This window comes from Phoenix dactylifera, chromosome 7 (assembly GCF_051530095.1).
Source record: "Phoenix dactylifera cultivar Ajwa chromosome 7, Ajwa_hap1_PhDact_Kaust_v1.1, whole genome shotgun sequence".
Lineage (NCBI taxonomy): Eukaryota > Viridiplantae > Streptophyta > Magnoliopsida > Arecales > Arecaceae > Phoenix > Phoenix dactylifera.
This window is the reverse complement of record NC_143196.1, coordinates 2619138-2636657: the sequence shown is the minus strand read 5'-3', so window position 1 is coordinate 2636657 and position 17520 is coordinate 2619138. Positions and strand designations below refer to the sequence as shown.

At 38.9% G+C, this 17520-nt stretch overlaps 2 pseudogenes across 2 annotated transcripts; both read left to right on the top strand.

Annotated features, from left to right (window-relative positions):
• The first annotated feature begins 8012 nt into the window (after window positions 1-8012).
• LOC120106600 (cytosolic sulfotransferase 12 pseudogene) lies at window positions 8013-9464 on the top strand (annotated as a pseudogene). Its single transcript, XR_016395856.1, has one exon. The product of XR_016395856.1 is annotated as a cytosolic sulfotransferase 12 pseudogene (transcript).
• Window positions 9465-13835: 4371 nt separating this feature from the next.
• LOC103698192 (flavonol sulfotransferase-like pseudogene) lies at window positions 13836-15240 on the top strand (annotated as a pseudogene). Its single transcript, XR_015967170.2, has one exon. The product of XR_015967170.2 is annotated as a flavonol sulfotransferase-like pseudogene (transcript).
• Window positions 15241-17520: the final 2280 nt, after the last annotated feature.

The window sequence follows — 17520 nt, the reverse complement described above, 5'->3', positions numbered from 1 at the left end:
AATACACAATCAATAACCACATGTGAAAAATAATAAACTAAAATTCAAGTATAAGTTCACAATGATATTTCGCTTAATTTGGTCAAAATCTCTAAATAACCTACGTAATATAAATGAGAATATATACCAACGAGTATTTGTACTACCAGTTGAATATATGGCCCCATCATGATGGATAGATAACTTGTGCGTTTGAGTCTTTTTCTTTAAGAACTCTGTCACCAAAATTGTAAGATGTGCAATTTGCTTTTGTTCTTCCTCTCGCTCTTTTCTTTCCTCCTCACGCTCTCTCCTCTCTTGCTCCAATTGCCTCCGCAGCTCCTTATGCTCCATCTTCATCTCCTCTATCTTAGCTTTAAGTTTCTGCAACTCCCTAACATGGACTTGTGACACACGACTAGGTGTGGAAGAAGATGAAGAGGGCTTCGGCCCAACCCCAAATCCAAGAATGTATCTCTTCCTTTTTCCAAGTGCCTGCCTAGACATCTCCTCTGATGTTAATTGCACACTGGATTGGGAAGATTCTTCTCGCAAGCTCAACATCTTTGATTGTCAATACAAAGGTAACAACAGAATTAAATGTATATAATCTTGCAAAAGCAGAAACTGATTTAAATGATTATTGAGATTTTAGATACCTACATGTTTCACGGCGCAAATAGGATCAATCCACTCTTTGTTCTTCTTGGTATGAGTTTTCTTATAGAATTCTGAAAATTCAAGATTTTCACAACCATTAAACTCCGGCTGCAAAGTGTAATTTAGATTAGCATATAGCCACTACATAATAAGAAAACTAGAATAACTGTCAGATCTACTTGCATAAAAGGATTCTAAAAATATACTTGCAGCAAACTAGAATAAAAAATCTACTTGCAGCAAATTGTCTATTTTACAATAGCCAAAATTATCCCATAGACTGTTTCACAGGCAGTTCACTAAAAATATAGCCGGTACATACTCAAAAATATATTACCGGTATAGTCATTGTTGCAACAAATGATCGAGATCCTGAACAACGATTGTACTCAAGCTTTTTCCTATTCTTTTTGCCATCTTTTGATCTCACCTTCAAAAAAATAAAAATTAAAAATCTAAAGAAAACATTATGATCAAATATTTTACTTATAAACTCTGAAGCACTAAATATGTAAGTTACCTTGTGTTCTTTGCTTTTCCACACATCGTCAATTAAGTGGTGCCACAATCCTCTTGAGTCACATGTTCGTATGGATGACTATAAGGGTTCACATGTAAGACGTTCTTAAGATGCTTGTAATGCAATTTTATATTGTGCCTCTAATTTCTGTGAATATTGTAGCATTTTCTGTGTATAGATTGCTGAGCTACTAGATTGCCATGATAATCATCCGAGATTTTGAACTTGTCCTAAAAACATAAGTAAAATCATTATGTAGTATGATCAATGCAACTAGTACAAGTACCTAAAAAAATATTGTGCAATAAATAATTACAAGGACAGATTGTATGATAGCAGATTGAGTAGCCTCGTCTACATGCCGCCACGTCGGTATGCCCTTAATTGGACACATTCTCCTAATATACACCCCTAACAGAACACCCCTAACAGATTGGCTACCTTTGGGGCATTAATACCACATAAAGCATTCCACTCATCAAGTACTAGAACAGAAAGCTTTTCTCCGCCATTCTGGGCAATGAGCTTATCAATTTCTTTCCCAACTGTCTTACCCCGCATGCGCTTTGATAATGAACCTGCTAAAATACTTAAATACTTTAGGCCATAAGACAAACCTGCTAGTGATAGACAAAGAGAATGCAAAAAAAAACACAAAACCACTGAAATGCCATCATTTTACCAAGAGTATCTTAGCAATAACAAAATTCAGAAAGATGAGTTTTCTCACCCACGCTGTTAGCAATAATAGGTGGACTTGTAAGCTCGTGGATTTGCTCGGTAGAAAAGGTGGGGAGCAGAGTAGGTTGGGCAGCCATCACGGGCACAAGTTCAGCATCTGCTAAGGGGTGCCTCGGCATTTGCTAAAGGGTGCCTCGGCACAAGTTCACTTCTTGTATCAATGCTAGTGCAATGTGCATCAATGCAGAAAGTTTTTTTACTTCTAGTATCGAACCATTCGCAATGAAACAAAACGACTTGTTGTCCGAACATATATGTTAATTCCCAAACTTTGCACAAGTAATCGTAGAAGTCAATCGGTTGCCCTTCGTGGTCCCCTTCAACAACTAACCCACTATTCTGGCTTTTACGGCGGTTGTCACGTTCGATGGTATGGAATCGGACACCGTTACAAAAGCACCCTGAATATATGTTGACTATCGGAGAAGGATCATTGGCCAATGACCATAATTCATCAGTAGCTTCCGGTGATCGCTGGTTTCGAAGTTGAGTCATCTATAACAAAAAAGTGACATAATATGTTACTTCACTTTCAAATACAAGGATAACTCAAGGTGCCTACATGTTAATTAATTTTGCTTACGTAATCTTTGAACCACTTGGAAAATTCTTTACGTTGTCTGCTTGTGATGTCAACTTCACTCTCACCTTGTATGTAGTTCTTGTTTTCCCTATTCGACATTCCGTAACGTATAAGTAACATATAAGACTAAAACAACTAAATATACAATAGCTGAACCTTAATAAGCAATTTAAAAAAACATACTCTCGAGTTGTCCCAACAATATTTTCTGCAATGTTTCTTTTCTATGTACATGACATCCAAGTTGTGACGCAGCTTGAGTATTTTCCAATAAGGGAGATCAAACAAAATACTTTTCTTGGCCCAAATCGTGTCATCATCTTCTCCCCTTTTTCTTTTCTTATTAATGCTTGGATGCTTGCCCAACAGCTTGTATGTCCCTGAATTAATTTGCTCCAAGATCTCTTCTCCTGTGAACTCTCGTGGCCTTGACATGTCCTCACTTTTACCATTAAAGAGCTTGTTCTTTTGCCATATGTGGTTCTCAGGCAAGAAACGCCTCGCACCCATATAGCCAATCTTACTCCTCAAACATTTTGATGTAGCATCTTCGTTACAAATGGGACAAGCCAAGTAACCTTTTGTTGGCCATCCAGACATGTTACCATATGCAGGAAAGTCATTAATGGTCCACATGAGAGCAGCACGCATTCTAAAGGTACTTCTACTAGAGGCATCATAAGTTTGCACGCCATCCTTCCAAGGCTCTTTCAACTCATCAATTAATAGCCTCAAGTAAACATCTATTTCTTTATCGGGAGCCATTTTTCGGGAATAAGCAATGACAGCATACAAAATTGCTCTTTCATACACTTCCAAGGTGGGAGATTATAAGGCATCACGATAACGGGCCACATACCGTACAATGTGCTCATATTTTCAAAAGGATTGAAACCATTGGTGGCTAGCCCTAACCTCACATTCCGCGGATCCTTGAAAAACTCAGGATGTTGCCGATCAAAGTTCCTCCATTCCTCCCCATCAGCCGGATGTCTTGATGTTTTGTCATCCACTCGCTTCTCCTTGTGCCATCTCATATCAACAGCTATTTTTGGGGACAAAAATAAGCGCTTCAATCTCGGTGTCAGGAAAAAGTACCATAAAATTTTATGAGGAATCTTCTTACCATTACTATCATTCAGTTTATATCTAGGCTCATCACATATAGGGCATTTCTCCAGGTTCGCATTCTCCTTCCAAAAAAGAGCGCAATCATATTTGCATGCTTGAATTAGCACATATCTCAAACCTAAATCTCGTAAAAATTTCTTGACTTCATAAAGGGTCCATGGAGCAGATTTATCACACTCCAGTAGAATTTCCTTGTATACCTTCATGTTCATGTCAAAAGAGGAGTTACTCCACTGGTTGTACACCTTAATATGAAGCATCTTAATAACAAATGATAATACTGTAAAAATTTTGCAACTAGGATAATGGGTCGTCGAGCATCATCGAACAACTTATCAAATTTCTGTACATCCTCCCTCCCCAAGTTATTAGGCAATTCGTCAATATCGTCATTCATGAAAGTGCCCATGTAAACAGCTTCCAGCATATTAGACAATTCATCCCTATCATCGGTGCCATCCCCAGCCATTCTATCCTCAACACCTCCACCATTGTCACAGTTAGCATCATTTGAAACACAAGATTGATGCACGTGAACAGATTCTCCATGTTGCACCCAAGTCTTGTAAGAAGGCGAGACTTTTTTCAACATCAAATGAATCTTGACAACTTGAATGCTTTATTTTTTGTCATTTATGCACTCGACACAAGGACACCAAATATCATTTGCTGAGCCTAAATTTTTTATCATTTCCTTTCACCCCTTCTCCATACTCTTTACTCTTCATTCTATTTTTTATTGTCATCTAATTCTTGTCCATTTTGACTGACCTACAAATTACTTCATCAAGTTAGATTGATTAGTTTATAAATTTATTTTTGTATCCTGCAAAAAAAAGTTGCAGCAAAAAATCACCGGCGACCCAATACATTTGGGGGCCTAAGACAAATTCAGTGAATGAGACCTTTTCTTTTTTTAATTATAATAATAATAATAAATTTTAATAAGTATAAAATAGTTAAAAAAATGATATGAAAATAGATAGCTGTCAAGTATACTATTTCAACAAAGATGCATGAATCTAACAAAGATAGACAAGAAGCCTCTTCAGTTTAATATAATCCTTGAATAAAAGCATGAAAAAATAATTAGTTTAAAAGAAGTCCCATCCCACCATCTCCCATCTCTCCTTCGATACCCAAGCTATATCACAGCACGACAACCATTCAACCCAAACAGAAAGGAGAAGAAACAAAGAGGATAAAATTAAAAGAATCTCCACCCTCTAAGAAGTCCATCTCCAATCCCCCTATCTTTCTTCCCGATGGCCCAGCTGGATCAGAAGTAACGTGAGGGAAGGTAAACCAAGACCAAAACCAAAAAAGTGAAGGGATGAAAGATAAGAGTGGCTTCAGACGTGTATTAAGCCAACCAAATCCCTCCCCTCTCTTTCTCTCCACCCAAAACAAAACTACTGTCCCCAAATCCCTCCTCGCTCTCTCTCCCTGCCGGCCCAAGAAAAGGCCCTCGCCCCAAATCCCCTTCGCCTCCTCGCTCCTCTCCCTGCCGCGCTGACCGAAATGAACCTGGCGAAGGAGGAGAAGCCCTCCGCGGTGGCTGCGGCGGCGGCGAAGGAGGAGAAGCCCTCCTGGGTTTCTTCTTCTCCCGCCTCGCCTCCAAATCTTCCGACAACCCCCGACGACCCCCACCTCTCCCTCTCCCTCTCCCTCTCCCTCTCCCTCAAGCCCGGCCTCGTTACCCTCTTACAAAAGCCCTCCCGGCCTATGCTAAAACAAATTCCGGAGGAGACATACCTTGGGACGCCGAAGAGACTCGTGGGCGCGCAGACAGCCGAACAGGGTCTTCTCCAGAGGTTCCTCCGCCGCAGCCGAACAGGGTCTTCCTCTTCTCCAGATATAGGGCAGGAACTCGGAAGCGAAGAAGGCTTGGCTAGCACCGAGTGGGAGGGATTTGGGATTCTAGATAGGGGAACGGCGAACAGGCGAAGGCAAGGAGTTAAAGCCGAATAGAGAAATAGAAAATTAAGGTTTGTTTGGTTTCTCACATGACGTCCTCTACATGCATACTTTTCTGGACTAAATTTTTTTTAGTCACTGGAGGTGAACCTTTAGGGACCAAAAATTAGTCGCCAAAAATTTTACCTCCAGCCTGCGCGAAATATTGGACTTGTGCTAATTTGGTTTTGATTTTTCGCGATCAAATATGCATTTAGTTGGTGTAGGACAATCATTCAGTAACTAACAAGGATGTATGCAAAATTATTTCTAAACGGATTTTCGATCCATCGTGCGGGTGGGCTAATGAAAAAAAGATTTTGCCCGTAGGATGTCCAAGAATTCTATATATTTCTAAGCGGATTTCCATTCCCATGTCCGCATGCCGTGTATCCTGTCGATTCGTATATTTATTTGACAAGGAGTCAAGCACCGAGCTCGAGCTTTTAAAATTATATTAAAATAATACAAATAAAAAAGAATTTAAGTATGAAGAAAAGTTGTGGGATCGAGATTCAGCCGAAGAGATGAGGATATGCCTAAGTGAATTAAGGTGTTAAACGGCACTATTTGAAAATAAGCAGTTTTTTTTTTGAACTTAGAAATTAGCATCTTACAGGGGCTAGTACAACATCGTTCGGTTTTACGGAAACCTTCCACTGTTAAAAGTTTGGTCATGGAAAAAAGGCGCCATTCGTAAAAGTTTTTCTGGACTAAATTTTTTTTTAGTCGCTGGAGGTGAACCTTTAAGGATTAAAATTTAGTCGCCAAAAGTTTTACCCCCGCCCGTGCGAAATATTGGACTCGTGCCAACTTGGTATTGCTTTTCCGTGACCAAATATGCATTTAGTTGGTGTAGGATAATTATTCAGTAACTAACAAGAATGTTGGTCGCAAATAGCCTTATTTTCAGCGACCAAACTTTAGTGGCCAAACGTTTTACCTCCACCCTGCCAACTTGGTTTTGATTTTCTACGACCAAATATGCATTTAGTCGGTGTAGGACAATCATTCAGTAACAAACAAGGATGTTGGTCACAAATAGCCTTATTTGCAGCGTCCACTATTCATTTAGTCGCCGAAAGTGGTCGCTGAAAGTGTATTTTCTTGTAGTGTTACTATACGCATGTTTTCTGATAGTATCTCCTCCCAGTACTCGAGAGAGTGGTCGCATACTACTCCAAACGGAAAAGCACCATTGCAGAACAACTCAAAGGACTTTGCAAATGGAACTGGGTTCACCATCGCCAATATCATCTTGCTGTTGAAGTGCCACCAGGAGCTAGCACGTCCTTTGGATCCCGACATAGGCACACAATTTGGCAACTTGAGCCGTGGACCGAGCCTGGTTGCATGGTGTAACACAAGTGGGTTTGGAGGAACCTTGGGGAAGGCATGGCTTCTAACTGTTTAGTTGGGGAGAGTCCCATTCCTATTCCGATTTTAGATAAGAATAGAAATGTCTCAGTCTTTTAAAATCCAATCCCTACCCTCTCCTAGTATTCAAATTTCATTCTGATTCCGATTTCCGTCACGAACCAAAAGCTTCGAGGGATATAACCATTCTGATTCTCATTCTAATTCATTCAGATTTTAATTTTAATTCTGATTACGGTTGCAAACCAAATGTGTGCTATATATCTTGCTTAAATACTTTGTCGTTTCACCACCCGTTGAAAATGTCTTTAGCTTAGGGGTACAAAATTAAGAGAGAAAATATATAACAACCTAGGACCTCACCCAAAAAGGCTAGCTAGATGATAATATATAGATTCTATGGCTCTTTATAAGTATCCAAAATCTATCCAATATATAGCCGATATGAGACTAAATATATACTCATATGATCCTCACATGCTTTTTCGATTTTTAAGTCCTTGCATCCTCACTAGACAAATATTTCAAATTTATTTACAAAAACCACAAATCCAAGCTCAAACATCATGATCTGCTCATGGTCAGCTCAAATAGACCCATGTCGCAGTGTCTCCTAACCCATATGAGCCATGGTCTGGGTTTGCTCTGATATTATTTGTCACAATCTAAAAATTCATCAAAAAAATGGCTCGTCAAAAAGTATTATTTAAATTTTTTTGATCTTATATGAGTATTTAAGACCTATCCAATATATAGCCAATGAAGAATAAAACACACATTTTACGAATACTCACAATATAATTTAGAACAAAAAAATAGATATAAATAAAAAAGTAAAAAAATAGAAAGCCCAAGGCAAGATAGATAACCCGAACAACATCCTAGAAGTTCGCAAGGAGCACCCGAGAAAGCTGAAGAAAATGCTAAAAGACCTTAAAATCAATTCTAATCATATCTATTTTACGAAATGAAGTTCCTAGTTGTTCCACTCGCTCGGGACTCCCTCCCCATTGGCACATCGTGGTCCGGCCCCTCGTGCTGTACCTTTTAATTTGAACATGTCACTCTCTTAGTATATCTATTCTATTTAGGGGATAACTAGGCCACTCCGGGAGAACTAGAACCATAGTCCCTGCAAACAAACACCCGCTAGAGAGCATATAGCATAGCATCCTTTCTTCAATGGCCGCTCAACCATCTCTTTGCAACAGCCCCCCTCCAATGGAGTCTCAAGGAAAAAAAAGTGCGGATCCAAGACCTCCTTCCAACTACACCGACCTCATCTCAACCCTCCCCTTGGAGGAAGGCTGGGCACCCATCTGCACCCGAAAATACCAAGGCTTTTGGATCCCACAACGTGTTCTCCCCGGTATCATGGACATGCAACAAAACTTCAAGGCTCGCCCCGACGACCTCTGGGTGCTGAGCTACCCCAAGTCCGGCACCACCTGGCTCAAAGCCCTCACCTACGCCATCATGACACGAGCCCAATACCCTTTCGATCACCACCCTCTCCTTCGCCGAAATCCCCACGAGTGCGTCCCTTTCGTGGACAGAACCTACTCCAGAGGCCAAGCCTCAGAAATAGAAGCCATGCCCTCCCCTCGTATCCTCAACACTCACTTGCCATACTCTCTCCTACCACACACCATCAAGAGCTTAGACTGTAAGGTCATATATGTGTGCCGGGACCCCAAGGATGTGTTGGTCTCCCGGTGGTACTTCAATAATGGGATGAGGCCGCAACCTGTGGAGCCAATTCCATTTACAAAGGCCTTCGAGATGTTCTGTGAGGACAATTGCCCCTATGGGCCGATATGTGAGCATGTTCTCGAGTACTGGGAGGAGAGCCAGAGGAGGCCAGAGAAGGTGCTGTTCTTGAAGTATGAGGAGATGTTAGAGGATCCGCTGCGGATTGTGAGGCGGTTGGCCGAGTTCATGGGGTGTCCCTTCTCTCCAGAGGAAGAGAAGGAAGGGGTGGTGGAGGAGGTCATAAAGCTGTGCAGCTTTGACAACCTGAAGAGCTTGGAGGTCAACAAGACGGGTAAACTGCATCCCGAATTCGTCCTAACCAAGGATTCTTTCTTCAGGAAAGGAGAGGCAGGAGATTGGAGGAATCATATGAGTCCGGAGATGGCGCGGAAGTTGGACCGCATCCCCGAGCAAAAGCTTGAGGGGTCCGGTCTAACCCTCCATGGTGTGGATGTGGAAGCGGCGGCCACCAATGGTGATGTCCAAGCACAAGTCTTGTCGAAGTTGTTTGTGATCTTCTTTTTATTTTTCGGATGTTTAGAATGAAATTACGTAAGAAGTTTGCTGCAATCCTGTAACCCCCGCTTGTTGCAAGCTAGTCTTGGCTGTAGCGTCTCTGCCTCGGCTCTTGCAGTCAACCTTCGTTGGCCCGAGAGAGCGTCAATAAGGTGTAACTGCGAAAGACGTCTGCTACTTCTGTCATCGACGTGCCTTCGTGATGTTTTCGTCACATGCTATTAATGCTACATTTATTTGTTTTATTTAGAATAATTGCTAAAATATAAATAACAGTGAGTCATATTGCGGTGCCAGTGGATGGACTGGAATGGGCCAAATCCCATTCCAGCCGACTCTGATTCGCCTATGTATTTGAAAGAGTGTAAAAAATAATCATTTAAATAAATCATAAAAATTTCACTAAATAATCAAAAAGTTTCAAGTCTTGGATATGGAGCCCAACTATTGTTTGTCCAACATTACTGGTCCTTTATTTATTTGCCCCAGCATTTTTGTTACTATTATGAATCGTAAAAGTATTAAAAATCTTGATTATAGAAATCTCTTTTATCTATTAGCCAGCTAGGAAAAAGGAAGCTCTATGATTCTCAACATCGAAATGCTTGAAAAATCATAGGGAATTCGTGCATCGCTACCTCAAAAATTTCAAGCTAACTATTTTGTGACATAGGATGGAAAGTACTGACACTGCTTAGAGGAGCGGTTCAAAATAATTCCGTCACCACGTTCATGATGTGACCGACATTTTTTTTTCTTTTTTTGCTGAAAACGGGTTCTCATACCGTGCGTGTACGAATACACCCAATAAAGTCAAAAAACACTAACTCACGGAGAGTCAGTGGCAGCTCTCCCTTCCCCATCCAAAAAGTGTACCCTGAATGATGAGCCGCGAAGGCAGCCATCCAGTCGGCTGCCCCATTAGCTTCTCTGAATACATGTTTGGCCTGAATGGCTACCCCAACCCCACACATCATCCCAATATCCCGAACCAAGGGGTGGTCTGAGCCCTCACCCCTCAGCCCTCCCTGGATCCAACTGATAACTGTAGCCGAGTCGTCCTCCAAGACAATCGAGCCAGCCTGCAGTACCTGCCTCGCACATCGAAGACCTGCCCAGGCAGCTTGTAGCTCTGCCCCGGAAACTGATGTGCCGAACAACTGACAGCCTCCTGCTGCCACCACTCTGGAGTGCGGGCTCCGTATCATAAAATCCGCACCACCTCGCACACCTTCATCTAGGACCGATTCGTCGAAGTTGATCTTGAGAAAATTCGAAGTGGAAATTTTCATGTATGTGATGAAACAGGCGTTTTTTTTTTTTTGGTGCAGAATAAGTTACAAGCGAGCGTCACAACTGCTTCCCACCAACCTTTTCCAACTGCTGACCGGCAAAACCGTGCTTTTCCTCCCCAGATTTGGCTTATATTTCTTTGATCCTTAGAAAAAAAAATTGTTTTTGATCGCATCAGATCGATCTCCGCTAAACTGCATCTAATGATCCGATACAAAAATTATTTTGGAATTTCATTAGAATTGCATATTGATTATTGAAACAGAAACAATTAAAAAAATATCCGATTTGAAATGTCTTTTATTTTCGAGGGTCGTATCGGAACCAGTTGAACGAGTCCATGCATGCTGAATTCATTAAAATGATGGATTTGACCTCTTCCTAACGTCAGCAGAAGAGAGAGGCTAGACCGAAGAATTAAAAAAGGCCAGAAAACAAAAAAAAAAAAAGAAAAGGTAGGCTAAGCAACCATTTTTCCTGCTATTGCTGTCTTGTCCTTCCTTTATATAATGGAACTGCTCCAGTTGCCATCCATCATTATAACATTTTTTGTTTTTTAATTTTTTTTTTTGAAAGGTGGCATGTCCTTGTTGAGCTTACTATGTGCATGAATCAACTGGTGCTTATTGTTATATATTTTCTCTTTATTTTATTTTTTTGACAGAACAATGATAGAGTGCCATCAACCATTCCAAAATAAATAATATACAAAGTTCCTATATCACACGTTATTTCGATAGACGACTAAAAAATTCGGATTGGAGAAAAAAAAGCATTGCAGAGCCGGATTAGGTGAAACCAACTTGTTACAATAATATTCTGTCCTCCCGAAAAAGATGTTTAATGAGAAAAGCCTAATAAATTGAAAAAAATAAATCATTTTTTTGCTTATCTTCACAAGTCATGAGCGGAAGGGCGAGCATCCAAAAAAATCCAAAAAATTTAGATAATATCTAAACATTATAAATTTTAAAATTATTATTTTGTCTACTCCTTAATTCAAAAGTTTTAGAATTTTAAAAAAATTGAGACTTTTCCTTTTTATCACTAGAAAGAGGAAGCTCAAAAATAAATTTCAAGAAAAAATAAGAAATAGAAATTTTTACTTTAAGTAAGATTTTCTAATTTCACCATATAAAAGATTTTGTAGAATCTCCTATTACTATCGGAAACCAACTAACCCAAAATGCTATTTTGTAATTTCAAAAAATATGAGACATTATACAATACTGTAATTTTAATTTTCTAGAGTACATCCAAATACATCCACAGTAAAAAAGAGTAAAACTTCAATATCAAGCAACAAAGAATCATAAAATTGCAATATCTAAAATATAATGTATGTAAGATTAAGCATGCAAACAGTTCCCAAAGATGAATCGCTTGAGATGCAACACAGATTACAATTGAATGTTATGAGCAGGGTATACGACCAGTGGGGACAAACCGGATCTCTTTAGCTTTTGCTCTACGAGATGGTCCAACTTTCGAGACTCAATTCTAATCATATCTATTTTACGAAATGAAGATCCTAGTCGTTTCACTCGCTCGTGACTCCGTCTTATCACTCCAAGAGATACCTCCATAGGCACAATAATTTAATGCGCCACAGGCCACAGCCGAGTTCACAAGTTAACCTATTAAATATGTCGTGGTCCGGCCCCTCGTGCCGTACCTTTTAATTTGAACATGTCACTCTCTTAGTACATTGATGTGAAAATTTATTTCACACATTTTTTAGCCCTCCTTGTTTTGTTTTAGGATGTTTGATATGTTTTTAGCTCATTTATCTAGAATTTAAGTGCTTTTTATATTTATTTAATTTTTAAAAATTTTTGATATTTTGCAGGTGTTTAATTATTGAATTAGGTTAAAATTAGGCTGATGTGAAAAGGTAAAATTTGGGCTAGGCCTAGAGAGCAAGTCCTAGTTGGGCTGGTCTAGTCAAACCAGAATACTGTTCGACTTTTGGGTTCTAACTGGAGCTACAGACCTCGGTTTTAGGTATTGTTTGGCTTGTTGGAAAGATAAGACGTAGGCTTAAAACTTTTATAAGAGCACAAAACCCAGTTCTGCCATTTTGAAGTTCAAAACTTAGCCGAAACGGAGAAGCCCGAATCTGTCCAAAAGTTTACTGCAGCCCAGACCCTGTTTCGGCTTTCAGCTTGTACATGGAGTTCTAGACGTCAGAATAATGCAAGCCTAGGTGCGTTGGAAAGCTGAGAACAAGATCTAAAACTTTCGTGAAGGGTCCAACTCCAAAGTGTATCGTTTTGGTGCTCTAAATCTAGCTGGGAGTCGAGTAATAAAATCAGCCTAGAATTCCGCATTTCAGCCAGTAGATATGGGGGAAATCTATTTTAAAATTCAAAAAAAAAAAAAGAAGAATCGGTTGGGAGAAGCTGAGAGCCAGCAGATACTAGGGGGGTGGCAAGGAGATAAGGAAGAAGAAAACTCAGAGAATCTCGAATTCTGAGAGGAGGAAAAGCCAGGAATTCTAGAAGAAGAAAAAAAGCTGGAATTCCGGGAGCAAGAACGGAACGGAGGGTTTTTGCAAATACAGAGTTCTTTTCCTTTCTATGATATTTTTTTTATTTGCTGAATTGTTATTAAGGATGTTGAATGCGAAATTTATGTTTGAGAAATAATTGGATTGATTTATTAGTTATGATTTGCTAGTTTTCTTATCCTAGGGCTAGGACGTAGTTATTGAATTTTTGATATAAATTGAGTATGGTTGTATTCAATATCCTTTGTTAATTACAATTTGATAATTTCGGTTTTCATTCTTGCATTTTACTAGCCATGAATTGCATGCTTAAGATGTTGACTGAAATAACGAAAGTTAAAGTTCAATATTAGTTGATGAATTTATCAAACATTGGCAGTGTAGTTTAGAAATAAATGCATACCCTTGTGACCTACATTCAAGAATTTCACGGATCATAATAAATTTATATTAATCTATATGATCACGAAAGTAGATATAGGACTAATATAGGTATAGGTGTTATGCCTTAAAAGAGAATATCACATTAAAAAAAAAGGGATTTGGTCATTGTAATTAACAGAATATTAACAATCAGATTTAAATTCATTGAAGAAATTTAATTGATGAAATCCAAACCCTAGGAACCTTTCATATTTGATTTTTTGGTTAAGAAATTGTACTTAGTCACATCAATTTGGGGTTATCTATATAATATAGAAAATTTATAAATTGATACTTGAATCGCCTCGTTGTGGAAATGATACTTTTTTTTTGTCCTATTTTATTTGTCACGATCCACGCACTTGTGATAGAGTCTAGGGACTATCATATATCTATTCTATTTAGGGGATAACTAGGCCACTCCGGGAGAAGTTGAACCCTAGTCCCTGCAAACAAACACCCGCTAGAGAGCATAGCATAGCATCCGTTTTTCAATGGCTGCTCAACCATCTCTTTGCAACAGCCCCCCTCCAATGGAGTCTCAAGGGAAAAAAGGTGCGGATCCAAGACCTCCATCCAACTACACCGACCTCATCTCAACCCTCCCCTTGGAGGAAGGCTGGGCACCCATCTGCACCCGAAAATACCAAGGCTTTTGGATCCCCCAACGTGCTCTCCCCGGCATCATGGACATGCAGCAAAACTTCAAGGCTCGCCCCGACGACCTCTGGGTGCTTAGCTACCCAAAGTCCGGCACCACCTGGCTCAAAGCCCTCACCTACGCCACCATGACACGAGCCCAATACCCTTTCGATCACCACCCTCTCCTTCGCCGAAATCCTCACGAGTGCGTCCCTTTCCTGGACAGAACCTACTCCTTAGGCCAACCCTCAGAAATAGAAGCCATGCCATCCCCTCGTATCCTCAACACCCACTTGCCATACTCTCTCCTACCACACACCATCAAGAGCTTAGACTGTAAGGTCATATATGTGTGCCGGGACCCCAAGGATGTGTTGGTCTCCCGGTGGTACTTCAATAATGGGATGAGGCCGCAACCCATGGAGCCAATTCCATTTACCAAGGCCTTCGAGATGTTCTGTGAGGGCAATTGCCCCTATGGGCCGATATGGGAGCATGTTCTCGAGTACTGGGAGGAGAGCCAGAGGAGGCCAGAGAAGGTGCTGTTCTTGAAGTACGAGGAGATCTTAGAGGATCCGCTGCGGATTGTGAAGCGGTTGGCCGAGTTCATGGGGTGTCCCTTCTCTCCAGAGGAAGAGAAGGAAGGGGTGGTGGAGGAGGTCATACAGCTGTGCAGCTTTGACAACCTGAAGAGCTTGGAGGTCAACAAGACGGGTAAACTGCATCCCGACTTCGTCCAAACCAATGATTCTCTCTTCAGGAAAGGAGGGGCAGGGGATTGGAGGAATCATATGAGTCCGGAGATGGCGCGGAAGTTGGACCGCATCACCGAGCAAAAGCTTGAGGGGTCCGGTCTTACCCTCAATGGTGTGGATGTGGAAGCCGCGGCCACCAATTGTGATGTCCAAGCGCAAGCCTAGTCGAAGTTGTTTGTGATCTTCTTTTTATTTTTTCGATGTTTAGTGTGAGATTACATAAGAAGTTGCTGCAATCCTGTAACCCCCGTATAGCGTCTCTGTCTCTGCTCTTGCTGTCAACCTTTGTTGACCCCAGAGCCGTCTGTTACTTGTACCATCGAGGTGTCTTTGTGATGTTTCTGTCTCACGCTATTGATGCTACATTTATTTGTTTTCTTTAGAATAATTGCTAAAATATAAATAACAGTGAGTCGTATTGCAGTGAATGGGCTAGAATAGGGGCTTAAATGGACCAAATCCCTTTCGAGCCTACTCTGATTCGCCTATGTATTTGAAATAGTGAAAAAAATAATTATTTAAATAAATTATGGAAATTTTGCTGCCCATGATACCCTCTTTCCAATATGGCCCTCTTCCCTAAATAATGATGAAGTTTCTGGCCTTGGATAGGAAGCCCAACTATTGTTTGTCCAGCATTTCTGTTACCACTATGAATTGCAAAAGCATTAAAAATCTTTATTACTGTAGGAATCTCTTTATCTATTAACCGGATAGGAAAGAGGAAACTCTATTGATTTCCAACATCCAGAAGGAACGCTTGAAAAATAATAGAGAATTCGCGCACGCTACCAAATAAATTTCAAGCTAACTAGATTCTTCTACCCTACTTCTCTTATAGAAAAAGATCTCTCTTAAGAATTCTACCGCAATTAAAATTTCTAATTTATCTTTTCTAATTAAAAGCTTCATTTACTCAAAACTTTTTTTGTTGGATCCCCTGCAAATTATTCTTTGCAGAAAAATATTGGAGTTGCAGTTGATTTGGGTTTGAATGCTTACTTATACAGTCAACCGGCTTTGGTTTTACTAGCAAATGATTATCTAAAGTAGTTGTTTCCATGGTTTTACTAGCAAATGATTATCTAAAGTAGTTGTTTCCATGTTTCCTCTTATTTAGCATTTCTAATTCGTGAAATATAATGTTTTAATACACGGGCATATGCAGTGTAGCTAGTGGACAAAGAAAATCTGAAAATCTAGACATCATTGGAATGGTGAAATGAAATATTATAAAGAAACCTTAGGAAGTCGACCTCTTCATCTACATTCGGGATTTATTTCTCTTTATGGGAGAAATTTTCTAGGGATTTTTATATGAGATTTTATTTATAGAAAATGTAAGTATCTTACTCAGTAGATAGGATGGAAGGTGTTTTATTTTAGAAAAAATTATACAGGTACCTCTTCCACTTTTCGTGATTTATATTTACACCTCAAATATTCTAATTTTTCAATTAGATCCAACGAATTCAAATTGGTTGCAATATGCCCAACTTCCATCCGAGCTCTAACGCAATTGTGAAATTACTAATATACACTTGAGTTTTTATTTCCGCTAAAATACAACTTCTCTTATAATCCAGCTATCAAGGGTATCGGTGAAATTTTTTATCTATTACCATAGAGATAAGCAGCTGGATCATATTGCAATCAAAATCAAAATTTTAGGATTTAATTGAAAAAATAGTATTTTTAGGCCCTGTTTGGGGGAGCTGTTGGCAGTAGAGCTGTTGGAAGTAGAGCTGTTGAAAGTAGAGCTGTCTGAAGTAGAGCTGTTATAAAAAGCTGTTTACTGTTTGGTAACTACATTCGTAAAGTGCTATGGTACTTTGTTTTATGTTTGGTAAACAAACTGAGAAAGCACTTTTTTATGATAAAATTATCATAAAGGACATTGCATAGTATTATACAACAGAACATAATAAAATATAACATAAATTAATATATAAATATACGATATAGTATAATATTATTGTAATATAAATTAATATTATGTTAATATAGCATAATAGTAATATAATTATTAGAGTAAATTAATATTTGGTAATATAACATAATATTAAATTATTTAACATAACATATTAATGTATTATGATATAATGTAATATATATTATATTTATAGTATAATACAATAATAAAAGTATAAAATATTATAATTATTAATATAAATTAATTTCTCATAATATAACATAATATTAAATTATTTAAAATAACATATTAATGTATTATAATGTAATGTAATATAATATAATATTTATAGTATAATACAATAATAAAGGTATAAAATATTATAATTATTAGTATAAATTATTTTTTATAATATAACATAATATTAAATTATTTAAAATAATATATTAATATTTTTCGCGGTCCAGGGGCTCTTCTTCGTGGTCCACGCTCGAGGAGGACCTCAGCATGGGCCGCGAGGTTGATGATTAAAAAAAAAATAATAATAATTGATTTTGGAAGGTACGGAGAAGGATTAAAAATTTTTTCTTCTAAAATGTGGTTCAAGAGATGTATACAAAAATTGAAAAGAAAAATACCTTTTCTTACGGAAGGGAGTCTGACGGCTAGGGTTCTTGGCTCCAGCAAATTTTTAGGTTTATAAAGGGACAAGCTATGTAATTATTATATTTTAATATGGGCATTTTTGTCAAAAATACAACTTTCCGAAAA